The sequence below is a fragment of the Tachysurus vachellii genome, chromosome 10 (assembly GCF_030014155.1).
Source record: "Tachysurus vachellii isolate PV-2020 chromosome 10, HZAU_Pvac_v1, whole genome shotgun sequence".
Classification (NCBI taxonomy): Eukaryota; Metazoa; Chordata; class Actinopteri; order Siluriformes; family Bagridae; genus Tachysurus; species Tachysurus vachellii.
This window is the reverse complement of record NC_083469.1, coordinates 21690404-21708413: the sequence shown is the minus strand read 5'-3', so window position 1 is coordinate 21708413 and position 18010 is coordinate 21690404. Positions and strand designations below refer to the sequence as shown.

The 18010-nt window shown below is 35.9% G+C and overlaps 1 protein-coding gene across 7 annotated transcripts in view; it reads right to left on the bottom strand.

Moving 5' to 3' along the window:
* inf2 (inverted formin 2) overlaps positions 1-11548 on the bottom strand; it is a 35434-nt gene extending 23886 nt beyond the window's left edge. For 5 of the 7 annotated variants that reach the window (XR_009649134.1, XM_060880274.1, XM_060880276.1 and 2 more), the window contains exon 1: positions 11359-11542. The gene's annotated coding sequence lies outside the window, so the exon portion shown is untranslated. Of the gene's footprint in view, positions 1-11358 lie in introns of all 7 variants that reach the window. The other 2 variants (XM_060880278.1, XM_060880277.1) reach the window with 2 other exon arrangements.
* Between the last annotated feature and the right edge of the window lie 6462 nt (positions 11549-18010).

The window sequence follows — 18010 nt, the reverse complement described above, 5'->3', positions numbered from 1 at the left end:
CGTTATGCAATCAAAGCACAAAGACTTTTTCTTTTATTGGACAAATCCTTTTTAACTGTATATATCTTAACTGTACATGATCAGCTATAACATTAAAACCACCTATCTAATATTGTGTAGGTCCCCTGAGTTCTGATACCTTTCTATCATCGTTAGCATGAACTTTAACAGCTGTTTTTGCTACAGAAGCTCTTCTGTTGGATCGGACCAGACAGGCTAGCCTTCTAGAACCAAAAGTGGTTCTAGAACTAAAACCTTGACCCAGTCACTGGTCCGAGGTTTTTTTTTCTAGAAAGTGAAGGCTAGCCTGGGAGACTAGTAATTCTGCAGACATTGCTATTATTCATACATCCTTCATGTTAGCCATAGAAATACACTGCTAGCATGAAGGATAGTATTTCAAACAGAATATCAGTATCAAATCCTGTATCATAGCATTTGGTAGACTCCCTCATCCAGAGTGACTTTTGTTTTTTGTCTCAGTTATACACTTGAGCAACTGAGGGTTAAGGACCTTGGGGCAGCTTGGTGGACCTCATAGGTATATACAGTAGATGTCGCCTTGTTTACGGCAGTACATTGGAGCGAATGCGTCAACTGAGCCGCCATCTTGGTACAGGGGACCCCCTCCTCTTAATGCATTAGCGTCAATGTAGGCAAAGAAATAAAATCACCATAAATCGTCATGAATGCCATTTCTAGTTTTTTTTGGTCGTTCCAAAGGTCAGACATTTATTTATCATTAAGTCCAGAGCAATTTTAAGGTTTTGATATTAAGATAATCTACTTTTTCACAATATAATGCATAGTGCCAGTAGGTCTAAGTTTATTAGTTACATTCTTCCACTTGAGTAAACTTCAAATGAACAATCACTACTTACCTTATAGCCTACTGCATGTAACACTGCTACAATGGTGTGACTATACATGTTCATTTAAACATTTAAATTGTATTGGTTTATTAAATATGATACACAAAGCAATACCAAAAACACAAATATCAACGGTACCAAAAACACAAATATCATTTAAATACAATAAAAACAAAACAAATATAAACAGCAAGTCATATTATGAATTTTTTTAATTACCATAAGATAAAAAAATCCAAACCCTTTTCAGACATAATGTCATTAAATATGTCCTTAAGTGAAGTAATTGTATAAAAGAGCATTCTGCTTGTGTTGAGTCCAGGACAATCTAATAAAATATGTTTGACAGATAAGGGAATCTTACAAAACATACATAAAGTTGGGTCTTCACCTTTAAGCAAAAAAAAGCATGGGTCAATTTTTAATGTCCTGATTAAGCGCTTCGGAATCTACAAACATTGTCTGTTTTCCTAACTGTCAAAAACTAATGGGGAACTAGCATGGATTAGCTGCGGTCGTTAACCAAGGACTAAAACAAACCAACGGAACAAGAAATATAATTTCCTAACATTCAATATCATAAAACACATTCTCACTTGTGAAATGTAATCACTTGCTGTCTGGTTTTTAGATTTCTTTCGTTTGAACAACCAAATGCAGCACAGAAGTCCAAAAGTCGTCCATGTATTTGAGGTAAAGGAGCACCGTACAAAGATGGCGGCGGTTTTGATGCATTTTTAGGACCCCAAGGTGACATCTAGTGTATATATCTATGGGTGGACCTGAGATTTGAACTCTCAACCTCCCAATTGGTAGTTCAACACCTTAACCACTAGGCTACCACATTGCAAAAGAGTTTTTGCAAGATTTTTTTCTCTTAAGGGCTTAAGGAAATATCATGTGACCGAGCATCACCTCATGACTACAATTTTTTTCCTGTCCCAGCATTAACATTGTTTATGACTCATATGCAGTTGTTTATAAATTCTGAAACACACTGTCCTGCTAGGATTGGAAATGAGAATGAATGGAATTTGGTGCAAAACAGATATACAGTACATACTATTCATTGTACTGGCTGTGAGCAAACTAAGCATACAGTATTTTACCAAATGTGAAAATTGTTCCTGCTATTTTGGGAAAGATGTGGTCATGCAGGAAATTATAATCATAGTGTTGGAAACTCTGAGCTGTTATAGCACAGTTATCCACAGTGAAGCTAAATGCTACTTCAGCTAGATAATTGAGCTGACATAACAAATGCCTAGCAGTGGAAAGAGGGAAAGTTTCTTCTTGCTTCACTCAGTTTGTCCCTTTCTAGAGAAATGCATGATGTATTTGTTTCCTTGTCTGTCCCAAAATGTGCTTTTTTTTTAGTTATTTCTGCAAAGGCTGAGTAAATGAACTTTTTACATTTGCTCTAGTCCCACAGTGGATGCCTTCAAATATTTCATTTAATTGGCCCACATATCCAGAATAAGTTTAATACTGTTGAAGAACTTGAGTTGTTCAATGCCTCAACAAGAAGAACCTCCAAACTGAAGAGCACAAGAGGATCATCTTTTTACACCCGAGCAGTGATGGGGACTTTATTTCTGTTTTTTTATTAAGTCGCATAGATGCCCAGTGTTTATAGTTCATATCATTTCTAACATTTTTATATAGTCTATATATACATTAAATTTCTTGTATAATGTAGTTATGATGCACTTTGTTTAATTGCAACATTAATGCATCTATTCCTAGTTCAAATAAATGTAACCCTAATATGTAAATATACACTTTAGTATACATTAATTTATTAATTTCTGCTTTAATTTGGCCAGGATTATAGTAGATAATGCCAGAACCAGCTCAAATAGTACTGGATGTGAGGTAGTAATGCACTCTGAATACGCACACACACTCACACACACACACACACACACACACACGCACACACACACATTCAATTTATCATAGCTAATCCTCCTGGCATGTTTTTGGCAACATAAACATGAACATGACTAATGATCCTCTACACTGATGAGCATGAACATGAATAACAATCTTCTACAGATGATTGATCCAAACACTCCATTAAAAAAAAATTCAGCAAGAAAACATTAGCTAAAAGGGCATTGCATTTTGCCTTATAGGGTACTAAACCTTATAACAGTTCTTAGAAAGAAAAAATGGTTAAAAGTCTCTTAAGGAAGTATTAGATATTGACCACAAAGCATGTCATGTAAACAACAAAGCAGTAGTACACAATATACTAAACATGATGTAAACAAGTGTACAGTGTGCTCATACTACACATGTGATGCTGAGTAATGGGAACGTTAAAGGGAATTTTAAGCAGTGAGCACAAAGCCCAGCCTGCTATGGCAAATACAAGCAATAGTTTGCCACCAAGGGATTTATTCTGGACAATGAGGTACTTATGTCAGAATGAATGCCGGCTATGTATAAAATTAAATACAAACTCAACCCGGGTCACCATCACTTCTGTTTCCTCTTCAGTTTAATCCAACAATGAATAATACACCAAAGCTTTTACTGTAATTTTGTCATACATTCATTAAATAGATCTGGATTATTATGGGAAGATCCCAGGAACACTACGTTGGAATGACACTGATATACGCTTTAGATGGAATTTCAGTACATTGCAGGGCATCCATGCAATAGCCAGTGTAGCCAATCCAAAACAGACAGATCCAGACAGATCCAAGCTAAGGATAACAGTGGTATTTATCCTCTTGGAATTCGTCTAATGGAATTCCAGGTCTGTCAGAGGTGCCAATATGTAAACCTTTGCTAAACAGTATGCCAAACACTTAATAAAAAGGACAAGCTGAAGAAGTGAATTAGCATTTTCCTAAAGCCTAATAAAATAGCGGTTGACCAAGAAGCATGGAATGCATGCAACAGCACACAAACACGAAAAACAAGATTATTATTATTATTATTATTATTATTATTATTTATTTATTTATTTTTTCTTTAGTTAATCTTATGAAATGCAATTTAGAAAAAAAAATCACAGCCTGCCTTAAAACCTTTCTTAAATAAGCCTGTGTAAAAAGCATTTTTGTTCCCTTACAGAAAAATGGACGCTTGCCAGTTGGCACTTTTGTTCAGGCAGCTTCTCTGTTGCTGCCAGTAAGTGCTTGGTGATGCCCACACAAAGTGTTACTGCAGACTCTTTGTAGACAATACCTCTTTACAGTGAGAACCAGAGAACCAGCCATTCTACTCATGTGTTTGGTTTTTGGTTCTGGTTCTGAGGTTTGGGTGTTGTCTGCTAAAGCTTTATTCAGATACACAACAACAGCAAAAGCAAAGTCATGCAGTAAATCAAGTCTGGCATGTGTTTCCAATTGCTCCATATTAAAAAGGTATTAAGAATTGTGTTTTTAATACAAAGTTAATTATTAACTCAACAAAAAGAATTAGGCTTATTTTTTATCTGCAACTGAGACTGAAAAGCACACCACAGCAAGCATTTACATTCTTTTCAATCACTTATTTAAGCCTGTTTGTGAGATTAGCTATGACTAACTGGCTTTTAACAAGATAATTATTTGCATGAAATAAGAGAAAAGTTAAAATGTAATTGACACATATACAGTGCAATGATAAATACTAAAGGTATAAAGGGTGTACCTAAGGGACCCACCCTAGTGACACTGAGCGGTCCAGTTTACTTTTTATTCTCAAGGTGTGCTACTCGGTTACATAATGTATTACTTGCTCAAATGCATTCATTGTTACAGGATGTATGGACTTCCATGCAGTGCTTAGTGCTTCCTTTTTAAAGCTGAACAATGGTGAAAAAGGAAACACGTTACCATAACAACAAAGTTATGCTGTCTCTCCTTTTTGACCCCGTGTCTCATGTGATCCTGACATGTTCTTCCCCTGATATACAAACACTTGAAGTGGAAAATATGTCCTGAATGTTGATGCTAACACTGCAGCAGTGTGTAAGAGTGAATGCTCTCTTGGGTGTTAACCTACATTTGTCTGATCACATCTTTCTCGAGTCACGGTGTGTTTGTGACATTTTCTATAAACATTTCTGTCAATTTGGAAACGTTCCTGAGACTAAAGAAGCCAGACGTACTCGGATATTTAATATGCTAAGAATTCAATTCAATTCAATTTTATTTGCATTGTGCTTTTAACCATGAACATTGTCTCAAAGTGGCTTTTCAGCTATGCTAATTCCTCTCCACTGCTTCTCTCTTACTACCCATCCCGAGGCATCCAGAAATTGTACCAGTTCAGATTGTCATGAGTGTCATGAAGATTTTGGACCTTCACTGAGATGAGGCCAACCATGTGAGGATCCTGAGACATCTAGAGATTTACCAGCTCCACTTAGACTGTGCTTCTTGAAGTATTCTGACATACTAAGAGGAGATGCCAACTACATGTGGTCTTTGAGAATAACAACCTTCTCATCAATACTACATTTGCTGGACTGTATATTTATAATCACACCCTCCAGTGTCACCCATATGATGATGGGTTCCCCTTTGAGTCTGGTTCCTCTCAAGGTTTCTTCCTTTACCATCTAAGGGAGTTTTTCCTTGCCACAGTCACCTCAGTCACCTCAGCCTTGTTCATTAGGGATGAATAATAAATACAAACACATTTAAATATATCTCATATTAATCTTGAATTTTTGTATTATATTAATCTTTATATAAACTTTTGGTTTTATGTTTATGTTGTGGGGAAGTCGTGGCCTAATGGTTAGAGAGTCTGACTCCTAACCCTAAGGTTGTGGGTTTGAGTCTCTTGCCGGCCACGACTGAGGTGTCTTGAGCAAGGCACCCCCCACCCACCCCACCCACACTCTCATTCACTCACGCACTACGGACAATTTTTCAGAGATGCCAATCAACCTACCATGCATGTCTTTGGACCGGGGGAGGAAACCGGAGTACCCAGAGGAAACCCCCGAGGCACGGGGAGAACATGCAAACTCCACACACAAGGTGGAGGCGGGAATCGAACCCCCAACCCTGGAGGTGTGAGGCGAACGTGCTAACCACTAAGCCACCGTGCCCCCCCTAGTGCTATGCAAATAAATTTGAATTTAAATTTGAATACAATTAGAATTGTGTAACCAGGAGCTTCTGAGCAATATATACGTATATAAATATATAAGTAGGAGCATCAACGTGATTTCTGGATTCATTATAGATTTAATATAAATTATGTTAAACAGAAGTTTAAACATTTTGTAAAGGTTTAAGAAAAACCGTTCACTGTCACACAAAGTCAGTCAAGGACAGCCATTGTGTTGTATTGTTCTAGTCAGGAAGTCAATAGAAGATATGATAGTGCTTGGTGTAAACATTCCTAATTTTTTTTTTCAGACTCTGGCTGTGATATCGGATTAAAAGAACCATGGAAATTTGTCATCCTTCCTCTGTAAATGACTGTCTTGTCTTGATAGTACAATCTTAAAGAACAAACAAGAGCCATTTCTTGTTTAAAACCAAAAAGACAGAAAAGCATTTCAGATAAAGTAAATATACTGAATCGTACTGCCAGTACACAATACACATCGGTTTTACTGACTCCTCCTCTATTCCTACATGCATTTCTGTTCGTATTGACTTTTTCATGAGCCTACACACTCTATTTCATTTGTTGTACTCTTATTCTCTAAGACCAAAATGATACAGTGAAAACCTGTTTGCTTACTGCTTTACTTTTTAACAATGCACAAGCAAATTAACCTTTTTGCAGATTTGCAAGGTCCTTTAGTGCGACTCCCGCACCTAACATTCTCAGCTCACTGACGTTTATGCTACATTCACATATATACATATGATTCATCGCCACAAAGCGACCAAAGTTCATTCATTTTCAGTAAAAGCTGCTGACCTCCACAGAGACATGAACAACAGCAACGTTTGGTGACTAAATGTGGGTGTGTCCAGCTGTGTCAAAGCTGAGAAAAGTTGAACTGTATTCAAATATGGCGCAACTTGGTACAGCAACCACCAATGGAAGTGAATACAGTAGAGCACATGTAATCCATGAAAATGTGCATACGCTGCTTTTCCTTCATCTCATGTGATATGAATTTTATATAAAAAACACCAAATCTCCCTCCAGAATGTTTCATTTTTCTGGTAAAATAGATTTTGAACGCTGGTTGCACAGCGACTGGCAACTTGCGATAAAAACACTGTATGTGAAAGTAGCTAAATGCTTTAATATTTCTGTATAACTGTCTAAGGATATTTGTTCCATATTAGACTCTTCAGATATTTGTGATGTGGAATGCCATTTAAAACTCTTTTCTATTGTTTTCTTTTTTCACATTTACCTCACTACACCATTATATGAAGTGCTGCTGATGTATTATTTTGACAGTAATGTATTTTTCTAATGAATGCACCAGCAAAGTTAGTATTAATTCAGTCTGGTGACTCCTGCAGAATCTTCAGTCTACTCTCACACTTCTGCAAAGTGGAAAATAAATCCTTTGATTTATTTCCCAAACTCAAAAGTTTCCATAACCAGTTAGGAACGATCATTTATAGTACACATCTATGTACTCTCCCACGGTGGCAATACTGCTGATGACGATAACTTGTGCTATTTTTTCATCACTATTTTGAGTGGAGTTTTGATAATGGAAAGCAGCTTTCCAGTTGTGCATTTCAATTAAGGCCAAGAACCCTAACAAGAAATCCAGTAGTGACACTAGAGTTTATACTGAAATTATACAAGGAAGGAACCTTTAGAGGAACCAGACTCAAAAGGGGAACCCATTACAAGTTACTATTCTTTGACAGTTATATTCTGAGGATTAAATCAGTACAGAATGAACTGAAAGGAACATTGAAGTTTTTATGAATACAGCAAGTGAAGTTCGTGACTAAAGTCTTTGGGTGTATGGTGTTTTTTGTAAGTGGAATCTTTAGGATTTCAATGTAGGACCATCCAAAGAATGTTGATGGTATCTATGTAGGATCAGTGGTACCACCACTATGCCGGACTGCAAGAGACTGTAGGTGTTTGAATAAACATTTCATTCAATTATTAATTGAATTTGAAAAATAGAAATGCACCTATTTTGGTGGTGTCTTTGTTCAACAGTGAATTTTCTTGTCATGTTACATTCCATTTAAGACTTGTATTAAAGTAGACACTCAGAGCTGTGATAATTTGTAGTTTTTACCTACAAAGCAGATAACATGGTTAAAGCAGATAACATGGTCAAAACTACACATTTGCTTACATTTAGACAGGAACCTAGAAATAGTGCGGAATCATGAATATTACCGTATATATTTAGGATACTGCACGTTTGCTTTATGTCTTTTCAAATATTTCAAAATTTAAAAATAAATAAAGAAATAGATAGATAAACAAACAAACAAACAAACAAATAAATAAATAAACATTTTTAAATATTTCAAAATCTGTTTTTTCCAAGATTTTCATTGTGGTCTCTGACTTTTTTCCCCCACACTTCATTTTTTTGTTTCTGTATGAATAAGTGCATTATCCGGATATTGGAAGTGCAATTCTTTCCTTTGTGTTGTAGTTTTCAATGTAAATACACTACTCAATAATTATACTACACAATATCATAGAACAAAGTATACGTATGTGATTTGGGGCACACCTACAATCCTTTCTCACTGCAGATAATCACTGAACAGATAATAATGAATGTATTCCTTAATCATGCTGTCTTCTAGACCTGCTCTGACTACAGTCTGTAAACTTGTATTACTCTGAAAGAGTTGCTTATGACTGAATATATGTATGTAAATTAAGTCTGTAGACTCTTTTAGAATTATATGCTATTACATTTCACTCTACCAGTTATACGGTAATATTTTTCAGTTTGTAAGATAAGATTTTCACACTTCAGATTTTTTCCTGCTTTGTCCCCAAAAAAACGAATGTTCCTGTTTGAAATAATTGTGAATTGTGCTTCGAAGTGAGCTTCGATGACTTCCTAGCCTTCACTACATTTAGAAATAGCAATGTAACATTTGACTCCATTATATTTTTTTTGCGAGTTCTCTCATTTAGTCCTCCCAGTTCATATGGTCAAATTTCCTTATTTAAAAAAAATGAAAGGGATCCACCACTAGACACACTAATCCTTATTTCATATTTTTTTTGGATACATCTGATACTGTCCTTCAGAGAAGAACAGAGCTGAGCAAGTTTCTGTTATGTGAGTGATGTAATGACTGATACTGAATTCATACCAAAGTGCAAAATCTTGGTGTTGTCTACGTACACAAGTAAGCACAACAGAGATAGGATTGCACGAAATATCTAATCTGACTTAGATACTAATTTCAGAACACACTCTAATGCCTTTACTCAGTATCACTCCTTGAAGGCCACACATTATCAATAAATGTTTATACACATCATATAGTAAACAGGTTCATAGTGACCCTGATCCGAATTATTTGTGATTTCTTTAAATGTAAAATCTAGAGCAGGGGTCATTATTAGGGGCAATGTATTTGACTGGACCAAACTAAGCACATTAAAAAAGTCCTTAGCATAACTGATTACCATATGCATATGAAAAAGTTGGTACGGGTGAGCGACTTTACTTTTCTTTACTTTTCTTTTTATCATATTCTATGTTGTGGCTTAACCCCTCACAGTAACTGAGAACTTTATTAAGAACACTATACTAATACTTGGTAAGGATTCCCTTTGCTCTCAAAAACAGTCTCATTTCTTAATGCCATGGGTTCTACAAGATGTTGGACATATTCCTGGCCCCCCCATTGACATGATAGCATCATGCAATTCCAGCTAAACCAGTCTCAACCTTATGCTCTGACCTCACTCATTAACTAGGCGTTTCTGTATGCAAAACTGCTTCTCATTGGATGTTTTTTATTGCATAATTATGAATAAACGGAGACCGTTGTGAGTGAATAATACAGAGTTAAGCCGTGAACCGGTGAAGTAATCCTTAAATTGTGCTATTATTTAACACTTTAACTCGTGCTTAATACGTCTTTTACTCTCGCTGAAGGGAAGACAGTTGTACAAGCATCTCACACCATGTTATATTGTATATGGTTATGTTTGTGACAAATAAATTTTAAATTAAGAGTACAGGTGTTCCTAATAAAATGTAGCTCGCCGGTTCCTAACCCTAATCCTATAGTAATCCCTGTGCTTTATTTAAGTGATTTTCTTTTCTAACACACCACTTCAACAAAGGAAGATGATTATTTGAACCAGGAAAACACTAAAACATGCACTGCAGGGGGCAAGGACCAGTTTTGAGGAGTTGAGATTTAGCTGAAAGCAGCTCAGTGGACCAGAGGAGTGTTTTCACAGATTATCATAAATATTTAATTTTATTTACCGGCTATATGTGTTAAGAGACCCAATGATCACACAACTCATAATGTAAAGACAGTGATAGCTCAATGGCACTGACTACTGAATACAAAGATGCTGAAAAATTTCTTAACCTTCAACTGATCTTTAATGTCTGTTCGCTTCTGTAAGTTGAGGTTAAGGGTGCTTATGCTGTAAATATAAAAAAAATAGACAGAGATGTATATTTTTATTGTCCATGTGTCCAATTCATGTGTTCAGAGGAGTCCATGGCACTGGTCAAAAGTGGTAAGGGTGATACAGCACTATAAAGTATGTGAAATTGTCTTAATTCTATTACAATAATTCACTTTATAGAATTGAAGCTTCCCAAATTTTAGTTAAATACCCCTGACCTATTGTGTTACATCACTGGACAGTTTCCTAATGTAGGACTCAAGCAGCTGGAAAACAGCATGGAGGCAGTGCAGTGGTCACGTGACCTGCATGTGTGGAATGTATAGGCTACTGATCACTTCGAACTTGTACACAACGTGTCGCTCACAATCAGCAAGACACTACACTGCTAACGGATTACACAACAACACAAAGATTAGACAAGCTCTAGCCTACACGAATACAGATGTTGAGAAAGCCACAAAACACACGAAACCCGAGGAACAGTGTTTAAAAACACTGAGACGCTGAGAGAAACATACAGAGATACAGATGCTATAAATCTATTGTTTCTGTAAACAATATACTCATTTAGGTCAAAGCCATCGTGCTGTATATATATATATATATATATATATATATATATATATATATATATATATATATATATATATATATATATACTTTGCCTACTATAGTATTGCCTACTATTTCCAAATGACCAGCGCTATATCAGCTACAGAACAGTCTTATAATGGAGTAATAACGGTGAGCGAGAGCTCTGAAAATTTCATGGATTCAACTTGCTAAAGATGGCGAATATTAGGTTTGTTGATCTGCTCTTTTTCTAAACCATCTAACTTCGGAAAGCGAATTCGCCATGAATCGGTGTTTATTTCATTATGACAGCATGATATAAGGCGAGAACAGACAGAGAGACAGACAGCAGACAGACAGACAGACAGACAGACAGACTTACCTCTGTTTCTTTAAAGCGCTTCAGTAAATAGTTCCTATTTTCTCCTACATCCACATCACATCACAAGCAGGAGAGCTGCTCCGTATGATCTATTATCACTACTGCGATGGAGAGGAGATGTGAGCCCATGATTCATACTCTCTCTCTCTCTCTCTCTCTCTCTCTCTCTCTCTCACACACACACACACACACACACACACACACAGTTTTGGTTACTCCACCCTCACTGGAGTTGCCGGTTCATCAGGAGCCACGTCCCGACCACTGTTGTACTCTTTGTGTGTGTTTCGGTGTGTGTGTGTGTGTGTGTGTGTGTGTGTGTGCCTCTTGCTGACGACCATGCTGTATGTCCCTACAACGTTAGGAATTTTTGACTGATTTGACCTTGTGGAAACATTTATGATGATCTCAGTTTCAGATTTCTGCTTCAGGTTCTGTAACTGTTTGCCAGTGTTTTCCATAAATCACTGCACTTCATTCTCCATGGCATTAATCATTTGAGGCATAATTTACCTTCAAATATACATACTGTACATATATTAATATAACATTAAATATAACTTTCCATATTAATAATGTTACAATAAAATACCTTTATGATAGTTCCACTGAAAATGATGAAAATATCATGTTAATAATTGAGATAAATTAGATCCTTTTTGTGAGTGTGTGTACGTGTGTTTTCTTCAGTCATTAAAAATGAGCTTTCATGAGTTTTCCCCTCATCTTTTTTTTTCTTTCTTTTTTTTTTTTTTAATGAATTACACTGCTGAGTTTGAGAAATCTCATAAATAAGCAGATGTTTTCACAAATGTGGACAATACGTATATATGTAGATAAAAAAAACATGTTTTGGGTTTAACAGACTGTGTTGACTAAAGATCGAGAGAAGGTAGTGGAGGAGACACAAAAGTCCAAAATCTTTTATACAAAGATGATTTTTATCTGGTCACACCCGAGACAAAAATGTGCCTTAAGCCAACACATGGGCAGAGCAGAGGCTTTGGCAAAAGAGGTGCATGTTTTGAATAACATGCTGGCAAGAGGCATGAATGGTATTTGAGACGTCAGCACAAAAGTTCACTTGGCAAAGGCCACATTTTTTGAAGGGAATTCATGATTAAGCCTAAATAAATAATTATATTTAACGCTAATTCATTTAAAAGCCTTGCAAACAGTATATTTTTTTTTACCTTATAATTTTATATATTGTTAAATATTGGTTTAAGTACGATGTCACTTATGAGAATTTTTTTTTTTGACCAAGAATTTTACCAAGCAAAAATGTAGGCACGATAGATAGATATATAGCTGACGCAGTACACAGTGAAATGAAACATTTCTCCAGGACCATGGTGCTACAGAAAACGACATAAAGCTACATAAAATAAAACATAAAAAAACACAGAGCTAAGGACTTAAATCCTAGACACATACTGTAAAGTGCATCATGTGTAACCAAGTGCAACAGTGCGACACAAGCACAGTGCAAACAGACAATACAAAACACTACAAGTCAAAAGACACAAAGTAGTGACCAGTGTGCATATTGTATATTATAAAGTACAATGTACAACTAGAGCAGTTGTAAACATATGCAAACTTATGTAGTAGCAACAGTATTGTGGAAAACAGCATGGTGGTGTGACTGTGGTGGTCAGGTTTCCATAAACATTTGAAGGACATGAGCTTCCTTGAATGAGAAAAAAGTTACATATACAGTATATGAACTAGTATTGAGTAAATATTCAATACAATGCTATTATAAATTTACAAAGATATAAGAAGAGATTGAACAGCATGCAAAGTAAGTATTTTAATTACAGTATATGTGTTTACAGTGGATTCCTCCATCTATTTTCTGTAGGGCTACAGATCCTATCCTACACAGGGTCACAGGGAGACTCCTCACATTAATGAATGCGAATGAAATCTAAGGAGAGAGCTGTGGCTTGTGTTGATTATCTCTGCTGTTTATTGTAAGGCGGGGGACACCACTCACACACCCATTCACATATTTATGTAAATAAAGTAATATTTAAATATTCACATTCATATTTATCAGTGCTAATTAGCATGCAACACATGTCTTTGAACTGGGGAAGGAAACCAGAGTATCAAGAGGAAACCCCAAAACACCCTGAGAGCATGTACAGAAGAACATCAGAAGAATGCTGGTTTTTACCACACAGGCCACTTGTAAGCTTATTCAGCCTCTTGTCATTTCAACATCGGACTTCTGTAATTCTCTGCTGGCAGGTCTACACCACTGAACGCAATTCGACCTCTGCAAGCTGCCACTGTTGGGCCCTTAACACTCTCCGCTCCAACATTGCTGACCCTGTGTTCTGAAAGAAGAAAGAAGAATTTCACAGTGTAGTATCTAAAGTATATGTGGCAATAATAAAATGCTTCAAATGATCCAAAATGTAGTGACTGTAACCTGCCTAAACCTCCCATGTTGCTGTGTTTCCTCTATTGGTTTCAGGTAGCTGCAGATATCAGCATGGTGCAGACACTGGTGCAGACACTGCACCATGCTCCCTCAGATCTTCTAGCATGGCTCGTCTGGTCCCACCATCTCTCAGGGTTCAAGGCAAGGTAGGAAGATATACTGTACAAAGATAGGAAGGTAGACTCTTTTCTGTCCTGGCATGGACTTCATCTCGATGTTTTTAAAAACCTACCTCTTCCTGAATTACATATTCATTATATGTGTAAATATAATTATACAATAAATAAAAAAAAATAATAATAATAAAAATAATAAAATAGGCTAATAATAACAATGTTTAGCTCTGAAATTAAAGCTCTGTTATAAATTCTTTTGTACAGTCTTTTATCAAATTAAGATTATAAATGTGTATGCAGGAAGGCATGGAGCCAGAAACTTTGCCATTACTGGCACACAAAGGGTGTGAAAGTAATTAAAACTTAAGATTTTTCCCAGGGGTATCTGGATGCTGGGCATCATCATCAAACCTTTACTAAACATCAAATTGACACGATATAACATAACTACAAGTGCAACAAAAGACATAATTAAAAGTGCAGTACATACACAGTGCACACGTATTGGCCTCCCAAAATATTTCTGTGTTGTGTTATACAGGAGAATTGAATTAGATTGAATTTGGACTAGGGGGGCATGGTGGCTTAGTGGTTAGCACGTTCGCCTCACACCTCCAGGGTTGGGGGTTCGAGTCCCGCCTCCACCTTGTGTGTGTGGAGTTTGCATGTTCTCCCCGTGCCTTGGGGGTTTCCTCCGGGTACTCCGGTTTCCTCCCCCGGTCCAAAGACATGCATGGTAGGTTGATTGGCATCTCTGGAAAATTGTCCGTAGTGTGTGATTGCGTGAGTGAATGAGAGGGTGTGTGTGTGCCCTGTGATGGGTTGGCACTCCGTCCAGGGTGGATCCTGCCTTGATGCCCGATGACGCCTGCGATAGGCACAGGCTCCCCGTGACCCGAGGTAGTTCGGATAAGCGGTAGAAAATGAGTGAGTGAGTGAGTGAATTTGGACTATATATCATATGTTGTTTGCTTCTTTACCTAATCCCCTCTTGACCCATTATTGACAAATGGTGGCTGTAGTCATCTAGGCAAATTTGCAATTGTGCAATTTAATTTCCATTTGAAAAATAGAATGGCAGAAATAATAATGCTCACTTGGAGATTTAAGAGTTTTATCATCAAACCATTGTTACATTTTTTAAAGGTTTTACCTGGGCTTGTTCTGAGAGCTTTATAGTCTCTTGAAGATGCTCTTTCTTCAAACATATTCTATAACTATCTCTGGAGCATCCCAAGTGTCTTTATATTGAGATCATGTGACAGTTTAATTGTTCAAAGTTCAGTTCCCTTCACATAATAATGTGAATTTTGGTGACAGCTGATTGCATCAGAATGAGTTTCAAAAATCAGTGGATTTGAGAGTACTTCCTGGAGCAGTTTGAGTGGTCTGAGTGCACACAGGGAAGATCTGACAGAAGTGAGTTACAATAGTTCACAGGGTCCCAAGGCTACCTTGAAGTGAATCTAAAATGTTGAAAGCAGATTAAACATTGAAATGTGCAGGACAGGTATACACGAGGACAAGGACTGGGAATCTGTACAATGGACTGAACCTGATGATGTGAGTGAAGGAAAGAAAATTGCTTGAATCCCCTTAAAGCAGAACCGACATGACTGAGTCAGCTTACAACACAACGTGGCAGACAATAAGTTAGTTGATTAGAATATACAAGGTTATTTTTTATTTTTTTAATGTTCTCAACACAAATTCTTGTCAGAGCCTGACAAAATTTGCTGTTAATCAAGCCAGTTTTAGCAAATGGTGCCATCTGCTGGGCGCTTTCTGTAACCGCTTTTTTTTATTTTATTTGTATTTTTACTATACTGAAACAACTTTAACCAAACTGGGGACACTGGAACTTAATAATAATAATAATAATAATAATAATAATAATAATAATAATAATAATAATAATAATAATAATTATTATTATTATTTATTAATAATAATGTTATAAATTATCGTTATTCTTCTTCTTCTTCTTCTTCTTCTTCTTCTTCTTCTTCTTCTTATTATTATTATTATTATTATTATTATTATTATAAAAGTTGTAGTAGTAGTAGTAATATTCATCCATTATCAGCAGGGCACCATACACACATGTGACCTACAGATTTTACTGCAACAGCTAGCCTTTATTTGTCTGTACTAGTTTTTACTAGTCTAGTTTTTAAATTAGCACTTACTTATTTTTCATATATGTATATAGATGGAGAATTCACAGCACTTTTGTATCTATACTGATTATAAGGATTTCCCTGGAGTTACAAGTGAAAAATTGGAAGGGTTCTAGTACAGAGACGTTAGCATATTTAAAGGCTAAGAATAACAATGTTTATCTCTGAAATTAAAGCTCTGTTATAAATTCTTTTGTACAGTCTTTTTTATCCAATTTATCACTTGTGGCTCATGAACAAACTGTGGACCCTGGAGCTTGTTCATTCTACTACTACTACCACTAATAATAATAATAATAATAATAATAATAATAATAATAATAATACAGAATTCATAATTAACATGACACTATACACGCAATCACACACTCATTCACACCTAGGGACAATGTAGTCACCTGTATGCATGTTTTTGAGAGGTGAGTGTAAACATGAGACTCTGTGATAATATGTATATGTGATAATGTATTTTTTACTCATTGTGTATTATGAATCTTAAGCAAATTAAAGGAAAAACGTCACAGTAGAAATAGTAGTATACGCATGTGATGTTAAGTCATATACCACGTGAACACGTGACACACATGTACGTAGAATGCTGTACGAACAAACCCATAATCTATACACTAGATGTCGCATCGGGGTCCTAAAAATGCGTCAAAACCGCCGCCATCTTTGTACGGTGCTCCTTTAACTCAAATGCATGGACGATGCCGGACTTCTGTGCTGCATTTGGTTGTTCAAACGAAATAAATCTAAAAACCAGACAGCAAGTGATTACATTTCACAAGTGAGAATGTGTTTTATGATATTGAATGTTAGGAAATTATATTTCTTGTTCTGTTGGTTTGTTTTAGTCCTTGGTTAACGACCGCAGCTAATCCATGCTAGTTAACCATTAGTTTTTGACTGATAGTAAAACAGACAATGTTTGTAGACAAAATGTTTGTAGATTCCGAAGCTCTTAATAAGGACATTAAAAATTGACCCATGCTTTTTTGCTTAAAGGTGAAAACCCAACTTTATGTATGTTTTGTAAGATTCCCTTATCTGTCAAACATATTTTATTAGATTGTCCTGGACTCAACACAAGCAGAATGCTCTTTTATACAGTTACTTCACTTAAGGACATATTTAATGACAATTTGTCTGAAAAGGGTTTGGATTTTTTTTATCGTATGTTAATTAAAATAAAAAAATGTATAATATGACTTGCTGTTTATAGTTGTTTTGTTTTTATTGCATTTATATGATATTTGTGTTTTTGTAATTGAATTTTGCCATGAAAATAGCTTTTGATTGCTGACATGGTATTAAATAAAATAATCTGAATCTGAATCTGTTTGTAGATTCCCAAGTGATAAACAGAGACGAGTTGCAGTTGCAGAACTAAACACTTTTTTTTTTTAAATGGTTAATTCAGCTGACAGTCCTGGAAAGATGTCACCAGTTAGGTTGGCAGTTCAGCCTCAAAGTCAAACTTTGTGGGTTTTTTTTTTTGGTTTATGTTCCTTTAGTACATACTTATTTAATGTGGCAAAAGTATTGCGGGAAAAGAATAAATAAAAGATTGAACAGTCTTTGGCACCTCAACTATCTAACTTTCACATTATGTTCCTCTCAAATTTGTGATTTGCTTCCACCTGCAAATTGCTTTGTGTATCATATTTAATAAACCAATACAATTTAAATGTTTAAATGAACATGTATAGTCACACCATTGTAGCAGTGTTACATGCAGTAGGCTATAAGGTAAGTAGTGATACTTCAAATGAACAATCACTATTGTTCATTTGATCATTTGTTCACAACACTATTATATTGTGAAAAAGTAGATTATCTTAATATCAAAACCTTAAAATGTCTCTGGACTTAATGATTAATACATATCTGACCTTTGG